Here is a 20587-nt window from a genome sequence, read left to right as displayed (position 1 = left end):
CAACACAAAAACAGCAGTACTATCCTTCTAACGAACACGGATATAGACTCAGCCACAACACTAAAAACAACAGCACTATCCTTCCAACAAATTATGGATACTGACCCAACCACAGCACAAAAACAGCTGTACTATCCTTGCAACTCAACATGGATGTAGACCTAGCTAAAACACAAAACAAAACGATGTACTATCCTTCCAGCATATATGAATATGAACACAACCACAACACAAAACCGCTAGTACTATCCTTAAAATACAACTTGTTTAGAGACCAACTACAACACAAAAATAGCAGTACTAGCCTTAGAATGCAACATGGATGCAGGTCAACAAACCCACAAAAAAAGAAGCAGTATCCTTCCAACACAATAGGGATATAGACCTTTCCACAGCACAAAAACAGCAATACTATCTTTACAATACAACATGGATATAGATCTAGCCACAACACGAAAATAACAACACTATCCTTCCAAATCACATGGATAAACATCCAGTCACAACACAAAAATACCAGTACTATCCTTTCAGCATAGCATGGATATAGACCTACCACAACATGAAAACAGCTGTACTGTCCTTCCATATCCTTCCAGCACACATGGATATAGACAAAGCCACAACACAAAAACAGCCATACTATCCTTCTAGCACACATGGATATAGACAAAGCCACAACACAAAAATAGCCGTATTATCCTTCCAGCACACATGGATATAGACAAATCCACAACACAAAAACAGCCATACTATCCTTCCAGCACACATGGATATAGACAAAGCCGCAACACAAAAACAGCAGTACTATTCTTCCAGCACACATGTATATAAACCCAGCCACAACACAAAAACAGTTATACTATACTTCCAACCTATATGGATATAGACACATCCATAGCACAAAAACAGCAGTGCTGTCCTTACAATAAACATGGATATACACCCACCACAACACAAAAAGAGAATTATTATTGTTCCAGCACAGCATTAGTATAGACCCACCACAACACAAAAAAACAAGTACTATCCTTCCAACGCACATAGAGAGAAAATTTATCCCGGGGATCACTGCAGTGGCTCTGCTGGACAGAGGCGCAGGGAACTAATGGCTCTGCTGGACAGGGGCACAGGGAACTAATCTAAGGTGGTGGCAAAAGCCAACATAGTCTGGCTAGGCTTATAAATGCCCTTGGGCAGATAACCTAGTACTTACCTATGAACCTATGAACCTATATAGGCCCAGCCAGAACAGAAAACAGCAGTACTATCGTTCCAACACAATATGGATATACACCCAGCCACAATACGAAAGCAGCACTACTATCTTTCCAGCACACATGGATATAGACCCAGCCACAACACAAAAACAGCAGTACTAGCTTCTAGCACAGATGGATATAGACCTACCACAACACAAAAACAGCTGTACTAACCTTCCAGCACAGCATAAGTATAGACCCACCACAACACAAAAACAACACTAATATTCTTCTAACACACATGGATATAGACCCAGCCACAACACAAAAACAGTACTACGGTCCTTCTATCTCACACACACACACACACACACACATATATATATATATATATATATATATATATATATATATATATATATATATATATATATATATATATAGACCCAGCCACAACACAAAACAGCACTACTGTCCATACAGTACAACATGGATATAGACCCAGCCAAAACACAAAAATAACAGTACTACCCTTCCAATACAGCATCAATATAGATCCACCACAATGCAAAAACAAGAGTACTACCCTTCCAACACACATGGATAGTGACCCACCACAACACAAAAACAGATGTACTATCCTTCCAAAATAAACATGGATACAGAACTAGCCACAACACAAAAACTGCTGTACTGTCCACTGCTGTCTTAATGAATGGGAACACTGGGCAGTTGCCTGGGGCCCCATGCTAATCTGTGTATGTTGTGAATTGCTGTCAGTAAAGAAATAAATACTAAACTATACTAAATTATAAATATTTGAAGAATTATGAAACTTATGAAAATTATAAATATTAGAAAATATTGTGCAGTAGAGCGTCGATATCTGAAACTTCAGTTTTCCAAACACAGCCCAGCTGTACATGCATCACCTGTTCTTCCTACTGCGTGGAATTTAACTGCTGCTTCCACTTCAACAAGTACTGCGTGCACGGGCGTGTGTGTATGTGTGTGTGTGTGTGTATAAAATGCCCCAATTAGGGGTAACTGGTGGTTAGTGTTACTTTGCTCAGGCTCAAACCCTGTACCTTAGGTACAAGAGCCTGAATTCTCTACCCCTACCACCACTTGTGTTTCAAGGAGTTGAGTGCATGCCTCAACTGTCCAGATTTTCACAGAATGTATGGAATTTTTAGCTCAAACATTTGGTCTGTTACTCTTAAAATTTGTGGTTTTCTGGCAAATCAGTGAGGATTGAATTCACTAAATATAGTAATGACAGCCATTTAAATTTCAGTCTTCCTATCTTTCAGAAATTGCATGGTAACACAAAACCTTTTATTCTAGCAACTGTCTAAGATTATACAAGCAATATTTAAAATGTGTCCCTGGTTTTGGGCCTTTATCCCCCCCCCCCAATAAATTTTGGCTTTTTCCAGATTTCTTGTGTTACAAAGGTGAGAGATATGGTTGAGTGTTGAGTGCATTTTACAAGAGAGCGCCAAGTGCATTTTACAAGGAGCTGAGAGCTTCAGGGGAAGACTCCCATACTATATAGATGGATTGGTGATATTGTTTTTTTATCTGGTTCAATTATACGTTTGATTATCATAGCAGTTTGATTATCTGAACTACCCTAGGTCCCAATTAGTTCTGATAATCGACTTTCTATTGTACATGAGACATGAACTGAAATACCTTTGCCGCTCCTTTAAAATCTCACACACACACACACACACACACACACATATATATATATATATATATATATATATATATATATATATATATATATATATATATATTTATTTATTTTTAATATTAATTATAATTTTTTAACAAGTGCTGTAACTTTTGTGGTCGTATTTGTGGATTGGTATTATTTATAGGTAATTGTAGTAGTGGAACACTACTGTACATACAATGTTTTGAAGGTGTCTACTTTTCTCACTGACCTAAATTTTCTACAGCTAAAACTGCACTAAAACATGCTTTAATTTTTAAAATTTTTTTAGAATATTGGTAAATAACCCTTTTAGCAGATATGAAACATAGTGTTGTGAGTGGAGCGCAGAAGAGGAAAACATCTGCAGAGAAGAAGGAGAAAATATACAAACTTCCAAAGTTAACATCCTGGTTAAACCTAGGTGCAAAGTCATCAGCCACTAATACTGCTCCTTCAAATATAGCATTCACATCTACATCCACTCTTGCATCCAATCATCCAGTTCCAGCAGACATACCAATGGTATCATTTACCTGTTCCTACTGCTGGGGATATTCCACAAGAGGAAATATCCAAATCTGTAACAGTAAGGGAGTTTGCAATCCAAGACACAGATTCAGGTCTATAGAACATTAATGATACTAACACAGTGAATTACTGAATTCGTAATGGGCCGTCATTATATCAGAATCATGATAGCAACTTTTCAAACTCATACAAAGTGTATTAAGGAGCTGGAGGAGAAAATAGACAAGGTAATTATCAAAGAATGTAAGCCGCGGTGGTGCAGTGGTAGCATTGTCGCCTCACAGCAAGAGGTTCTCTCGTTCGATTCTCGGCTGGAGCTCCTTCTGTGTGGAGTCTGCATGTCCTCCCTGCGGTCGCGTGGCATGAATGGGTGTGCCTTCGTTGAAGGTTGGGCATCAGGCTGGCACCTTGGCACTGTAAAAATCTACTGCCAATCATTAGCGGACCGGAGTTTCGCTGTGGTGACCCCTAACCGAGAAAAGCTGAAAGAAGAACAAGTTATCAAAGAATGTGTCAAATGTTAACTGTAGTATGGCGAGTGTATAACATTTGAATGGCTACTCTATTCACCTTCTCAAGGTCATTTGTACTGCTTTGTATGACATACGTTGTCCAAGATAGAGTCTCCCTTTGCTACATCAAGATTCAATGACTGGAAACACAGCAATGTTATTGTAGAATATGGAAAAAGAGAAGAACATCATAAGTGCATGACAGCGTATTTGATCTGACATAAGAAATGGGAAATGTAGATTCTTTGTTACTTGAACACCATCACTCAGAGCAGGAGTACTGGCATAAAGTGTTGGCATGTTTTGTTTCTGTAATTCACTTTCTTGCCTCTAGAGGTTTGCCATTTTGTGGAGAAAATCAAATTATTGGGTCAGCAAAAACTAGAAACTATTTAGGTATTCTAGAGCTGTTGAGTGAATTTGACCCTTTTTTGGAAGAACAACACAAACTGTATGGAAATCATGGAAAAGAGAACCCATCATATTAATCGGTGAACATTTGTGAGGAATTTATTGAATTACTGGAACATCATGTTTTTTGTGCTATTCTTGAAGAAATAAAAGAGTCAAAGTATTACTCAATAAGTGTGGATTCCATTCCAGACATCTCACACACTGATCAACTGACATTTACTGTTGGGTACATTCGAGAATGTGAGCCTGTGGAGTGTTTCATTAAGTTCATCACCAGCTTTTCTTATGGAGCAAAGTATCTAGCAGACACTGTTGTGGATTTCCTTAATGAAAACAAAATTTCACTATCTAACTGCTGTGGTCACTTGTATGATAATGCCTCCAATATGTCTGGATAGTATACTGGATTGCAAGCACAGATCCATTAACTGAATGAGTTTGCCATCTACGTCCCCTGTGCTGGACACAGCCTGAACTTGGTGGGAGTAAAAGAGGCAGAGTGTTGTCTATAGACTGTAAAATTCTATGACTTTGTTCAGCGCTTGTATTCCTTTTTCCTTGCTTTTACACATCAATGGAATGTTCTGGCATCATCTTTAGGAAACGATGTTGTGGTCAAGTGTCTGTCTGACACGAGATGGTTGTCACATTTTGATGCTGTTCATGCTCTGTATGGGGGTGTCGAGAAAATTAAACGTACTGGATTCTGTATCAGCTGACTGAACAAGAAGTGAACACAAGTTTAGAAGCAGGACTGAGCGAGAAAATGGAGAACCTGTAAATGATCTTTCTGACAATTCTTTGGAATTACATTCTTGAAAGCGTAAACATAAGAAATAATGTTCTGCAGTAAGAGGATGTGAACATACTTGCTGCCATGAATCTTTTTGAGTCTCCGAAAACCTGTTTTAGGAAATTAGAGAGAAATTTAGTGAATATGAATTAAAAGACAGGAGTAGGTGTCCAGATTCAGATTTTATCTATGTGAAAAAATGGGAATGAAAGCGAAGTGTGCGTATTACTAGATATGACAGATGAGAAGAAGAGGTGCTTCTCACTAAAAGTGAAAAGGTTAAGGTGGAAAAATGGGAACGAAAGCGAAGTGTGCGTATTACTAGATATGATGGATCAGAAGAAGAGGTGCTTCTCACTAAAAGTGAAAAGGTTAAGGTGGAAAAATGGGAACAAAAGCGAAGTGTGCGTATTACTAGATATGATGGATCAGAAGAAGAGGTGCTTCTCACTAAAAGTGAAAAGGTTAAGGTGGAAACATTCCGTTCTGTTCTGGACTCTCTTATCTTTGAGCTGACAAAACATGCAGAAACTTTTTCATTGATTGGGAATCTGTTTTCCTTGTTAGTGAATTGAAAACAATTGGTTTTGATGAGCTAAATGAAGTGTGAAAATCTGGCTAATGTGTATCACAAAGACATTGATTATGTTGACCTTTTAAATGAATGTGTTCATCTCAATCGCTACATTGTTGCTAGTGAAAAGTATGAAACTCTCCCTGCATTGTACAGAAAAATAATTTTGGACAACCTGAAATTTGTGTTTCCCAGTGTTGCAATTGCACTCAGAGTATTCATGTGCATGAGCGTTACCAACTGTGCAGGAGAACATTCATTTTCAACAACACTGAAACTTATAAAATTTCAGCTTCACAGCACAATGGGGCAGCAATGTTTGAACTGGCTTTTACTTGTGTGTATGGAAAATGGCATCCTCAAGACCATTGACTTCAAGTCAATTATAAAGCAATTCTGTGCAAAGAAATTTCACAAATGTTCATGTTGAACACTTGATTAATAATAAATATTTCATAATAATTTCATACTGTTCCATTTGCATCTGTATGGTTTACTAGTTGTAGTAACATTAATTTGTTGACATTTTTGTGTTTCTCAAGGCTCATGTTATATTGTTCAAATGTTTATGTTGACTGATCTTTGCTGTACAGCATGTTTTTTAATGTTTAAACACTGGTTTTGCTGGAAGTGTCAATAAATACATGTTTAATTTTATCTGCAATTTTCATTTTTAATCCTGTGAGTGGTTGTGTAGGTACACTGTTTTGACTGGGGGCCAATAATGCTGTTAAGATAGCCCTGGTGCTGTCCTTCCAACAGAACATGGATACATTCCCAGCCACAACACAAAAACAGCACTGCTATCCTTCCAACAAACCATGGATACTGACCCAACCACAACACAAAAACTGCTGTACTATCCTTCCAACTCAACACGGATATAGACCTAGACACAACATGTGCATGAGCCACCGTAATCTGTTCTCTTTGACTTTCTGGGAGCTACATTGGCTTCTGCTGTGACATCCTTATTTCTTCACATGCCCTACAATGTGCATCCTACCACCCATCTCAGGCATTTCATCTCCATCCCCTCTAGTTTCCTCAACTGCTCTGCCTTTTCTGCCCATGTTTTTGTAGCACACATTAGTATTTGTCACACCACTGTTTTGTTCATTTTCCTTTCAAGTTTCTTTGGCATTCTTCTGTCACACACTATCCCTGGCAGCCTCTGTCATTTGGCTGCAGTCCCCCTGATTATAGCTTTGATGCCCTCATTCAGATTTCCCTGCTCCTTAACCAAGCCTCCCAGGTACTAGAACCTATAAACCTATTCCATTATTTTCCCTTCTAACTCAATTCTTAGCTTCTTCTGATTTTTCTCATTTGCTGCCGTTACCACTCCTTATTTGTATGCAGCTACATGTCATGAGCCTTCAGCTTTGCAATCCATTCTATCATTTGCTGAAGTTATTGTTCTGAGTCTGCCTGTAGTGCCACATCAACTGCATATAGCAGTTTTGCTGATCTGTCTCATCTGACCTGTTAAATAATGTAGTCCATTACCAAACATGAACAGCAGTGGGCTCAGATCTGAGCCCTGGTGCACACCCACTCCCTCGAGAAACCCTTCTGTGAATCCAAACAGAGTTTGTGCTTGTGTCATTGGGTCCTTGTACATACTTTGCACTAATTCCTCCAGTGTTTCTGGGACTTTGAACCCACGCAGGACCTCTCAGATTATCTCTTTAGGGACTTTGTCATATGCTTTCTCCAAGTCTAGCAATGCCTCGGTTGGACTTTTTCCACATCTCTAGCTTCTTCTCAACTCTTTGCCTCACTCCAAATATTGGGTCAGTTGTGCTGCATCCTGATCTGAATTCAGACTGCTCATCTCCCATTTTAATTTCCACTACTCTGCATATTGCCTTATCAATCATCCTCTCCAGAATTTTCATGCAATGTGACAGGTGTTTGATACCTCCGTACTGCCCACAGTTGTGAATGCCCCTTTGTTTGTGTACATTGGTCCTAGAATGCTTATTCCCTAGTCATTTGGAATACATCTTTCTCTTCATACTGCTATGAATAGCCCCTGGAGCCATCTCTCCCCGTTATACAACATCTTGATCCTATCCACAGTGATCTCATCTGAGCCTGCTGCTTTCCCTTGTTTAATTTATCTTAGTGCTGTTCTTACTTCTTCTTAGGTGGGCTCCTCTTCTTTCATTGTAGACTGTGTCTGGGGCAGTACAGCTCATCTGAGGTTTTCTTCATTCAGAAGCTGCTTTCATCTGCCTTTGATGTCACCTCTCAACACCTTAGTGCGAGAAATCTAGACAAAGCCAAAAATAATTGGGGGACAAAGGCCCAAAAATAGGGGCAGATTGTAAATATTGCTCTTATAAACTTAGAACATTGCAAGAATAACATGTTTCACATTGTCATGCATTTTCTGAAGGATATGAAGTCTGAACTGCAATTATCTGTCATTATTTAGTGACTTCGGGCCTCAATGACTTGCCACAAAATGACAAATTTTTTGAGGCGCTGACCAAAAATATGAGTCAAACATCTGGACAGTCTACAAAAATCTGGGCAGCTGAGAGGTACTGTGGACTGGTGAGGAGAATGTTTCTGGCATCCTTTTTGAAGGGTTTCTGATGACTGTCTTCTTTATCTTTCTGTCTTTGCCTTCCAACCTGAGAGAGTTTTTTTGGGCCATCTGCTGAGTCCCGTTCCAGAAGATGGTAGAGTACCACTGATTTCTTTTTCTTTCTGACTGTGACTGCTCTCTTAGCTTCTTTGTTAGCCCAACAGTATACCTTCCTAGCCTTGTCTGTCTTTTCTACCCCACACTTTTTTCCTACATTCCATCTTTCTTTTGATGACTTCATGAATTTCTGCATTCCACCACCAACTTTCCTTATGTGCCTTATTTCCACACCTGGCTCATACTCACATCTGTTCTATAGTCTTCACACATGCTGTTTGAGGGACTACCTTTCTTCTTCATCTCCGCCTATTTCTTCTTCTTCTTAGGGACACATAGACTCCTCCCACCATTACCATGGGTCCATGGTGTAGGTAGGAGTAGACCAGGTCCTCAACCCACTTATCACCTGCAAATATCTATACCTACTGTTGGCTACATTTGTCAATGCAAATGAATCACCTAACCCTGCCAAGGTGTGCAGAAATGTACATGTTCTCTTGTTTAGAGGATAATGTGCACCACAGCTGATGTCCAAAGCAATTGGTCTACACAAACTCTCCTTCTGACAGACCCCAGCTAGAGTCTGTGCTGCTGCCCACAACTCCATTCCCAGGTGAGTTTGGAGGTAGAAGCACCACGCCTGTTTTTGGGAGGTTGGAGGAACCACACAAAGACACAGGGAAAGCATGCATTCAAGACAAAGGCATTGGCCAGAGGTCAGGGTAGAAATTTATACCATGTGCACGGGAGGCAAAGAATGGCAATGCTACAAAACAGCATGTGTGAGGACTATAGAACAGATATGCATCCGAGCCACGTATGGAAATAAGGTACATAAGGAAAGCTGCCAGTGGAATGCAGAAGTCCAGGATGATCATTTTTGCAAGAAGTCAACAAACTTGTACACAGAATTCCACTGCCCTAAAACAACTGGGCTGGTTAGAACTCCAGCATGCACATGCTCTCTCACCCTTTAAAACAGATCATTGATAATCAGCACTGCAAACAGATGTCCAGCAATCAAAAACCTATTCCAAGCATACAATCCGCACAAACTACTGAGATCTCAAACTCTTCATCTACTAGTTGTAACAAAATAATTTACCATCATGGGGATTGGTTATATTATAACTATGAAACCAAAATGTGGAAAAAATGTCCGATAACAAATAACAAATTCAACATATTAATTTCAAATACATTTAAAAAGTACTGGACTACAAGTAGGACTGCAGCTCTTTAAATCACAATAAAACAATTTTAGGATGGTGCAGTGGTGCAGCAGTTTGTGTTGTCACCTCACAGCCAGAGGTTCTCCAGTTTGATTCTCAGCTGGGGTGCCTTCTGTGTGGAGTCTGCACCCTTTCCCTGCATTCATGTGGGTTTCTTCTGGGTGCTCTGGTTTCCTCCCATGTTACAAAGACATGCATCTGGAGCATTTCTCCCTGGTCCTCCACTGAAAATTGGCTCATTCCAAGTCAGACTTTCCCATTAAACAAATGTTAAATAAATTAGAATACTACATCTGACAATATAATTATTTTTGCAGCATACTCAAGTAATATGCTGTCTAACGTTAACTTACTCTTTTTCCCTTTCTATATCTTCTGTATAGCTCTTAATTCTCCTCACTTCAACCTCTTCCATGTTTAATTCATACTGGCAATCCTATATCTTTCCTTATACTTCAAAACTTCTCCAGAGAAAAAAATTGGCTTGCTTATTTGTTTAGGAATAATTAATCAATATACCTCGCCATAAGTACAGTTAATGCTTCACTGGGGAGCTGTAGTAGTGCTACAGTGATATAAAGTGATTCAGAGACGTGAAAGAGTTGCACTGAGCAAAAGCACATTAGAGACACAGTTGCATGTCTCCAAATCAAACTCTAAATGTAATTAAAACAATTAGGTTATTTGTTTCCACTACCAAATGACTCGGCATTGTTTCATAGACACCTACAGACAAGCACACATATACAAACACATTCTGAATCACATCCACACTCACAGAGACATTCAGACAGTTGCATGCATGCACACACAAAGCCACAGAAACAGCCTCAATCATATCCCTACACACAGACACACACAGACACACACACACACACACACACACACACACACACACACACACACACACACACACACACACACACACTCTCCAGATGTAATGCTAATAGCACCACTCCTGCTGTAGACAGTGGACGTTCCCATCACTTTGCTCCAGAAATAGTGAGTTACAGCTTGTCTTTGACTCATTCTACCATGCTGTTCTAGTCATGGTGTACTGCTCCAGGGCAGCATGTGGCTAATTTGCATTAGATGTGCCCCTGGACTGCTGCATTTACACGTCAGTAAGACTTCTGTAATGCTACTTGCTGAAGCCTTCATGCTGTAGCACTACAGGAGTCCTTGAATTGCTCCCTTGTGACAAACTAAGCAATCCTGCTTGAAGCAGGATTACACAATGCATTATCTTGTTTCACAGTATTCCCTTAGTTCCTGTATAACTAACTTGTACATAATTGTATACATGTTATTTGACTACTTGCTTCTTTTTTTTCAATTTATTTGAAATCCTCTGCAGCTTTTATCCCCTGGCTTCTGCTAAAATGGGTAATTTGCTCAGTTGGACCACCCTGCTCAACAAAAGCAAGTAAATAAATAAATAATGTAGAAAGGTAATATACAACGGATACTGGTATTACATATGTATTTTGTACAGCATAATAATGATGGACATCTGCAAGCCATTCCCTACAATGGCAAGCAGTATGGTCATATAAATACATTCCTCAGGACAGCTGCCCACAGCACACCCTATAGATGCTCTTCATGGTCTCACAAAATTGCTTCATAAGCTATAAGCAAAGGCACATTCCTGATTACCCTACATCACAAAATCTGCATAAGAATTACACTGTATGCATAGACATGCCCCATTCTGACTGGCTTCTGAGCTGTCATACTCCCAAAATAACCTTTGGACTCATATCAGATTACACATCCTATCACATTATCCCCTGTGTATAGGTCTAGCATGTGTCCAGTCCTCTGTGTACAGGCTACCATGTGTCCAAAGGACATGAGTATATCTTATGTAACACTGCATGCCTGTACATTAGAAGCATGCAAGTACTGTTGCATGCCATGCATGCATGCATGCATGCGTCTCTCCTGTGCTGCTCCCTCTATGGCTGTCCTTTTTATGGCATGGATCATAGCTGTCAACTGCCATGTCCTTTTATTTATTTACTTATTTAGTTACTTTTATATTACCTACTTGTTGACCAGGTAAGCCCACTGGACATAATTGTCTCTGTAAAGGGGGCAACTCTGGAGCTTTGTCTGGTTAATTGTTTATTAGGCAAATGTATTTATTTATTTATTTGCAGTTTGTTGCCAGGATGGTCCATTGGGCCACTAGGAGCCCGTTTTCAATGGAGTCCTGGGGAGAAAAGCTCCAGTACATGAATCAAAAACAATTAGAAGTTAATTACAAAGCAATTATAACAATAGATAATGTAGTAATACCCAAAAATGGGAAAATGCAAAAAACATGCATACACGAAGAAGAAAATACTGTGATTAAACAATTTCATTTAGGTGCAAAGTCTGTTGGTTGCAATAGGTGCTTATTACAGTGTTGTGCAATTATATTTATATGCAAGTGCATGGATATAGTAGATGTTTATTGGAGTAAAGCAATAATAGTAGGATGTTTGGATGCTTAGTTCAGTGTTATACAGTTTTGCATATATACAGGTGTATGAGTACAATAGGTGCTTATTGCTGTTAAGTAATAATAGTAGGATGTTTGGAGGTCTGCTGGATGTAGGGGATTAGCTTGGGTTGGGAATTTCATGCAGGATGGAAAGTGGAAGGATTCCAACCTGTACAGGGGGCAGCTCATTAACAACTCAGAGCTTTAGTCCACTTCCTTAACTGCCAGTCCTGGTTACCAGCTGCCCATTCCTGACTTAGCCATGTTCTCTTCTACGTGCTGCTTGACATCAGTGTTATGCTGTACTTTAGCTCTCAGGACACTGTCCCCTGCTTATATGTTTATGCGCTATGGCATAGTAATTACTGAGCATGATAAGCACATTGCTTGTTGTGGTGTTATGTCTGTTGTTTGGACACTGGGCGAGGTTGCATTTGCTACAGAGTGCTTCATGGAAGGGAAATAGAGAGTTTCTGAATTTAAGGCAGGCAGGCAAACAGGCAGGCAAACCGAGAGTGAGAACCCTCCATGACAACTAAAAATCTGCAGCTACATCTAGATATAGATCATGGTCACTACCTCTTGAAGGACTCAGATTCTGGACTTCTAGTTTTGAAGAGGGGTATCCAGGGAAATATGTGTAAAGTTAAGGTGGTATGAAAAGTTTCCCTAAAACCTGGAAAAGGGATTATTGGAGACGTTGTCTTTCAAAGAGAAACTAATGGAATGATTTCTGCCTACATGCTAAAGAGTGTTGAAGGGAAAAGAATGAGAATATTATAAACACTCAGAAAAAGTTGCCTATGATGTGAGGGTAAATATTACAGTGCAGGAGCACAGAAAGGAGACTGTCAGTCTTGACTTCCCATGTGGATTATGATACTGTTTATGACTTTGATACTAGGGGCATATGAGTAAGCAAAGGCTGTGGTTTGAGTTAAGTAAGCACTAAGTACTTTTGTTGAAAGAAAAATAAACATATGTGTGCTGCTGCAATCTGAAGTACAAGCCTTTGGTGTCTTGGATGGTTAAACAAGTAAATTGTTTAGCTAATTGACCTTAAAATTACTACTATGGGTAGGCGGAGTTATTAGACTACCAACAGCTGAATGCTGCTCTGGTTGCACATGACTGCAATTGTCCACATTTTTTCATAATATTGTTGGTGACCAGTGTATATTGAGGACAGAGTTGCCGCCTTTTCATGACTGCACATCTCACATCAAACATTATGCTAGTGGTACATAGTCTTTAGCTGGCGCTACGCCCTTTTGATGTGATGTTGATAATAAGCCACGTCGCTGCCTCTGATGTACAGCAAGCAGTGCTATTTATGATTCATATAACTTGCACAACATCACTGGAACTCTCTATATGCACCCAGTGCAATGGTGGATTTAGGTTATTGAGCAAGGGTGCCCATTCCCCCTTTTATTTTTATTTTTTTTTATTTTAATTATTTTTAATTATCAAGGTAGAGCTTTGATCAGAAAATGTCCAACTGCAGGCTCACCTGGAGTCACTTATTATAACAAGCAGAAATATACTAATCCTGAATATACTAACCCTGAGAGATATAAGGTATTGATATATATATATATATATATATATATATATATATATATATATATATATATATATATATATATATATATGTATATATATATATATATATATATATATATAAAGACAACAATATCACTGGAGAAAGAATTGGCATTATATAATATCATTGCAAAAAAGAATCATCATAACATAATACAGGATTAAAGAAATAAAAGGAACATAGGACTATACTAGACAAGTGATCACGGGGACCATAAGATGCCTAGTCATAGACACCTTTAAGCAGGTGAACTTAAAAGCCCTTCCCACCCTTTTCAAGCACTTAATAGTGCTCACCTCCCAAATCAAGCAGGGCTGTACATGACAACCAAGGTGAAAATTTGTGTCTATCTATCCAGTCATCAAGGCTAGCCTTAAAGGTAGCTAAAGTAGTACTTTGTTTGGCATGTAGTGGTAACTTATTCCATATGCTAGGAATACTTTGAGTTAGGAACCTAGCACTCCAAGTCTTCTTTATTTGTTGTTGTGCATTTAAGTCCTTAGTGTGGGTGTTTTTAGAACCACTGGTTGTACAAAACAATAAGAGGTCATATAAGCCTAGGTCTTTTATGGTTTGAAAAATGAGACACAGGCCACCTTACAGCAAACTGTAGGCTACTGAGTATAATAGGTTTATAGGTTTATAGGAGGTTACTAGGCTAGCGGCTCTAGAGCCTTTACAAGCCTAGCCATGTTAATCTCAAGTATCCCTATTTGTTCTTTTTGGGTAGTTCGTAGAATAAATTTATGCACAGAGCAAGTCTGTGATCAGCACTGGCTACCCCTGTCCATGAGGGGCATGGATGCCACCCCAAGGACAAATTTGTGGTTCCCCATCCAAATACCTAGCTTGGTTTTAAATAGGGTCAGTGAGGAGCTCGGTTTTACATGAACAGGAAGTTTATTCCAGAGAAGCAGCAGTCTCTGGGAGACATATCTGTCTCTCCAGCATGTTCTGCTAATGTTACAAGTTAGGTTGAAATCCCTAGAGATAGTGACTCTTGTGCCGCTTGACTTGCAGATGTGCAGCATTTCCATTAGGGCAGGGTTGGAGATTACCCTTTAAGCTCCCAGCAGCCTATAAGATACAAAGAAAAGTCACAGGGCTTTCAGCCTGTCCATGTAAACCATAGTTTGGAGTCTCTGTATCTTCTAAGTGAGAAACTTCTGAGGTGTATCCAGCTGCTGCAGGTGTCTAGTGAGGTACATGCAAAAGGGTGCATTATACTCTGTTAGTGGTCTGATGAAGGTCAAGTACAGTGGAGTTATAACATCCCTTGACCTGGATACTATGTCCTTGCTTATGAGGTGTGCTACATAGAAGGCTTTTCTTACCACTATGGAAACCTGGTGGTCAAAGTTCAGGTTGCTATCAACTTGTGTTCCCAAGTCTTGTACTACTGGGTTGGAACTCGGGGGGGGGGGGGGGGTGCTGTCAAAATTGTAATTTGCAGGGAATTCTGTTTTGCCAAAGAGAATAATAATGCATTTTTTTTGCATTTAGTTTTAGACCATGGCTTTGGCACAAATCATTTGTTTGTGTTAGCCCTTCTTGTAATATGTTGACATCACTGGGGGACTCAATGGATAAGCAAGGGCATATGATCTAACCCCCATAGTGCCTTTTTTAGCTAATGCTAAATTGGCAAACCTACTGACATATCAAAATCAACTCAACTGAACCTTAAGGTATTAGTGCTCAATGCCAGGAGTTTACAAAATAAACTGCACTCCCTCCAAGCATTCCTCACACTCGACAGATATAGACAAATGTGCAGTTACTGAGACATGGTTCAAAGCAGCAGAAAGTACCCCAGCAGTGCAAGGTTTCAATGCCATCCATGCTTTTAGACCAGTAACTGCACAGACAAGGGCTAAAAGTGAAGGTGTCTGAATATACATCGATAACAAGCATGGCTCTAGGGTGGTCAAACAGGATGACATGCTGGAGCTCCTCCATGTGTAGATCACCATAGAGAAAATCCTGTACAATATCCTAGATGACTATAGGTCACCCTCCATGTTCCAAGAAGCTCACAATGCATACTTGGACGTACTGGAGACACTTGCCATCCAACTTAACATCCTACTCATGGGAGACTTTTATCATCCCTCTATAGACAGAGAATCCTACACAGCCTCAAATCTACAGGCACAGAGATTCCTGGACTTCATAAACACAAACACCCTTGACCAAATAATGAATACATTAACTAGGGGCTCCAAGATACTGGACCTCATGCTCACAAATATGTGCTGAATCCCTCCCTATTGTCTCATCCTACCTGGTAAGGTCCAACCAGGAGCAGCCCTAGGTCAGTTGGTGCCCTAAGCAAAAGGGCTCCATGGTGCACCGCACCACATTACCCGAAGCCCCCATCCTCATCTACCTACACCAAATAAATACTGGAAAAGTGCCCCTGCTAGACCGGCACTCTGGTAGCCGCCTAGTTGGCCTATGCCTAAGGCCAGCTATGGGTCCAACCATATAGCTCTCTCATTCAAAATCAAAAATCAACCCCATAATCCCATTACAACCAGAAACAGTTAGGAATTATTCTAAGACAAATTACCTGTTATTAAGTGATGGTTTGTTAAAATTCAATGTCCTTCCAAACCCAGAGAAAACACCAGCCTTTACTGAATTGCTTTCAGAAATTCTGTAAAGCCATGTCAGTGATCGCATAGAGGCTGCTTTACCTACCAGAAGTAAGCCCAGGACTAGCCCCACAAACAAACCACCCTGGTGACATCCCAACTTAAACAAGATATATAATGAAAGGAAAAAATATGGCAAAAATCAGGAAGTGTAATTTCCATAAAGATAAAAACTTTCTCATCAAAGTAAATAGGCATCTAAGAGGGCTAATTAGGTCAAACAAAGTCAGTTTTGAGGTTAAGATAGTCTCCCTGGTGAAAGATAACCATAAGACCTTCTACAGCTATGTCAGAAATCTCAATGGCAGCATACAACAATGTGCTGAACTTGTGATTAATGATACCACATTCACAGAGCCTGGCAATATAGTGAACCCGTTAGTGGATAAATTCAATACCAGCATTACCTCCCTCTCATCCCCAACCATCCCCACAAAAAATAACCTCAAACATAACCTGTGCAACTGTAACTAGGGAGCATGTACTGGCTGCACTCACTAAAGCCAAGAACATGGCCTAAATGGGCTCCAATTACATCCCAAGATGCCTCCTGAATAATCTAAAATATGACTTATCAGGACCCCTGGAGTCATTAGTTAACTATAGTCTTAAAACAGGCTTTGCACCACATGGATGAAGGACTGTGACAGTCATCTTCTTTCATAAGGGAGGACCTCCAACAGATTCTGGAATCTACAGACCTATTAGTCTGACTAGTCTTATTTGCAAAGCCATGGAAAGAGTTATAGCAATGATCAACAAGGACATAGGAGACCTCCAGGCACTGAATCCATTCTACTCTGACTTTTTCAAAAGAAGGTTATGCTTACTGAATCTGGTGAACTTCTTTGAAAAGGTCAGTATGGCAATGGATGAGGAAGAAAATGGTGCACACCGCCTATCTAGATCTAGTTAAGGCATTTGATACAATACCCCACTCAGGCATGGTCAACAAATGTATGAAACTAGGTATAAATCCCTTTATAACACACTGGATAGACTGCTGGCTCACTGATAGGACCCAGGAGGTTAGAATCAGTGAAGCCAGCTCCACAAAGAGGCCAGTCACCAGTGGAGCCCCTCGGTGTTCTGTGCTAGGCCCACTCCTCTTTGGCATCTACTTCTTGGATGTCAAAGCCAATGTCAAAGGTCGCTGATGATTGCAAACTGGGAAAATCACTGAATTCTCCCAACATGAGACACCATGCAGGAAGGTCTAATACAAATGCTTTGTGCCAAAGCAATGGCTTAAAACTCAACACCAAGAAATGTTTTATAGTACCTTTTTGGAAGGCTACCACCTCAGTTAACTATGTCATCAATAAAGTACTCTTAAAAGTTGATTCACTATTAGTGAGCCCTTCACTAACACTCTTCAAGAGAAATCTTGACGGGTGGATGGGAAACAGAAAATTTACCCCGGGAATCACTGCAGTGGCTCTGCTGGACAGTGGCGCAGGGAACTAATGGCTCTGCTGGACAGGGGCACAGGGAACTAATCTAAGGAGTTGGCAAAAGCCAACACATTCTGGCTAGGCTTATAAATGCCCTTGGACAGATAGCCTTACTTACCTATGAACCTAACCTATGAACTAGTCAGGGATCTGGGAACTAATGTAAATAGTAACCTAGTTTTCGACCAAAATGTGTCAAAGACAGTAAGAAAATCCTTCTGTACTGCTCAACTAAGCAAGGGCATGGCATCTAGGTCCAGACAGGTCATCATACAGCTGTACTCAGCCCTCATCAGACCCATCATAGAGTGTAATACCACCTTTAGTATGTACCTGACCAGACATGTACAGTAACTGGAATGTCCACAAAGTTTCCTTACAAAACGAATATAGGGAGTAAACACAATGTCCTATGCTGATTGCATCAAAACCCAGCCTTTTTACCCTGTATCATACAGACTTCTGAGAGGTGACCTTTCCTGGCATACAAGGCATCCCTGGACCCTGTTTTGATGAATCTTTTGCACAGCCACAAAACAAACAGCATCAGAACTACTATATTAAAAGACATACATTTAGCTTGTGAGATAAATAGGACATGTTAGAGAGACAGATATGTTTCTCAGAGAATTCCCATTCTCTGGAACAGGCTACTCATCCATGTGAAGCAGAGTTCCTCCCTATCCCTATTTAAATGCAACTTGGACCAGTGAATGGGTAAATGGAAATTCACCCCTGCTCTAGCTACTATGTCTCTGATGGACAGAGGGAGTCAGTAAATCACCCCTGTATAAATGAAATTTTTAGGTCACATTTGGGTGGCACAACTAAGCTTATAAGGACATTAGAGGTTACTAGCCTAGTATACACCTATGAACCTATGAGGTATATGACAGGAGATAATCTATCTGAGGATCCATGTTTGAGGCATCAGCTTAGACAGCAGGCCAACCTCTTGCAGTTCATTCCCCATGCAATCAAACCAACCAGCTGGACAGCCATAAGCAGAAAGCCCCCGAATTTTATAATGACTGTGCTCAGTGGTTGAGATCAGTAAAAAATGGTTCAGGTCAGTGTGTAGCACTACAAGAAAAAGATTTGTGGGGGTTTCACTCTTTCTTGGTGGCAATAGCAGCAGCACCAAAAGGAATACGAGTTGTGAAAATAAGAGTCAGGCATGTGGAAGACATCACTCAAAAAGTAACAATAGCCACAACAGCAGCAGTGAGAGGCTGTGGACTCAACAGTACCACAGAAATCTTACATCCAGAAGAACTACACTATCTCGAAGAGAAAAGAAATGCTATGGTTGGACTGCAGGTCACTCTTGCACATTTTGCAAATATCCAAACAAGGAGTCAGAGCACCAAAACTAAGCGAACAGAAGAACTGATTAAAAACACACAGTTCCACATTGCCTGAAGGAAACTTTATTAAAAGAATACATTTAGAGCTTTTGTCTCAAAATTACAAAAGACTTTATCAGAATGTTAGATATACTGAACTAAACATATTTAAACACAATCCCAAGTCATGTCAAGAATAATTAACCAGTCAAAACAATTAACTCAATATTGTCAGGAATGTGTACATAAGAATATTAAAAATACTCTATACTAAAAACACCACTAAAAAACTGAAAACAAATTAATTGCTTTAACAAAGTTCTTTTCAAACATAAAGCACTTGATAGAGAGATATATTCATTTATACTTTGCAGTTGGTTGGCAACCAGAACCAACTAACTGCCAGCGATGTTCATGTTTCAGTAAATAATTACATAACAACAGCAGTTTGCAAAGTAGGTGAATGTGCATGGTAAAAAGCAACCAGCAATAGGAAAAAACTAAAGCCAGCACTCTCCAAATTCAATCCAATATTTTATTCTTTGTTTAGTCAGTTTAAAAAAGCATATATCGGTTTCGGCAACAGCCTTCCTCAGTATGGTAATAAAATTCAAATGTTCAGCAGTTACTTATCACTTCCTTGAAGATGACATCACAATTCCTTGGACTCACATTTAAAGACATACAATCATATATAAATACAAAACTTAAAATAATTTTCATTCAAACCAGGAGAAAATAAAGCTCTTAGTTTCACAATCCAAAAATGTATCTTTACACTAAGCATTCTTTTCCATCTTAATTTATTTGGACCACTAAACATAATTGTGTCATTACCAAAAATGAAACTGGGCACTGGGATACTTAAGTGTATGCTTAAACAAGGCATTAGATTAACGCTGACGTCTAATGTCACTAAGATGTTCAAATACACGTTTTAAAAAACTGAGAAGTCTTTCCAACATAGGAAGCAGAGTAAGAACATGTAACTAAGTGTATAACCCATCATGAATTCCAAGTAATAGCAGTTTTAACTTTATAAAATCCAGGCGCATTTGCTGATGTAAATTCCTTACTTTTGAAAACAATAGCACACACTACTACTTTGGACAGTAATGTTTTAAAGGGGTCTTTCCCTTGTGGAAGCATCCCACATGTTGGTAGGTGAGGTATGAAGCACTAATATATGCAACAGCAGCTGGACAATTAATGGTTCTTACATATCTTATTGTGGACAGCATACTGATGACTCATTCCCAGATGAAAAGTATGTTTCCTGAGTGGCATAGGTGGCTCAGTATTATGTTTTTGAAAAACTGACAGCATTTAGTATAAGGCTTGCTACTACACTAAGGATTTTCCTCTGTGTTTCTGTGCATCTCCAAGAGCA

This window comes from Protopterus annectens, chromosome 8.part0 (assembly GCF_019279795.1).
Source record: "Protopterus annectens isolate FY-2018-M chromosome 8.part0, PAN1.0, whole genome shotgun sequence".
Lineage (NCBI taxonomy): Eukaryota > Metazoa > Chordata > Ceratodontiformes > Protopteridae > Protopterus > Protopterus annectens.
Note: the sequence above shows the minus strand (reverse complement) of the source record.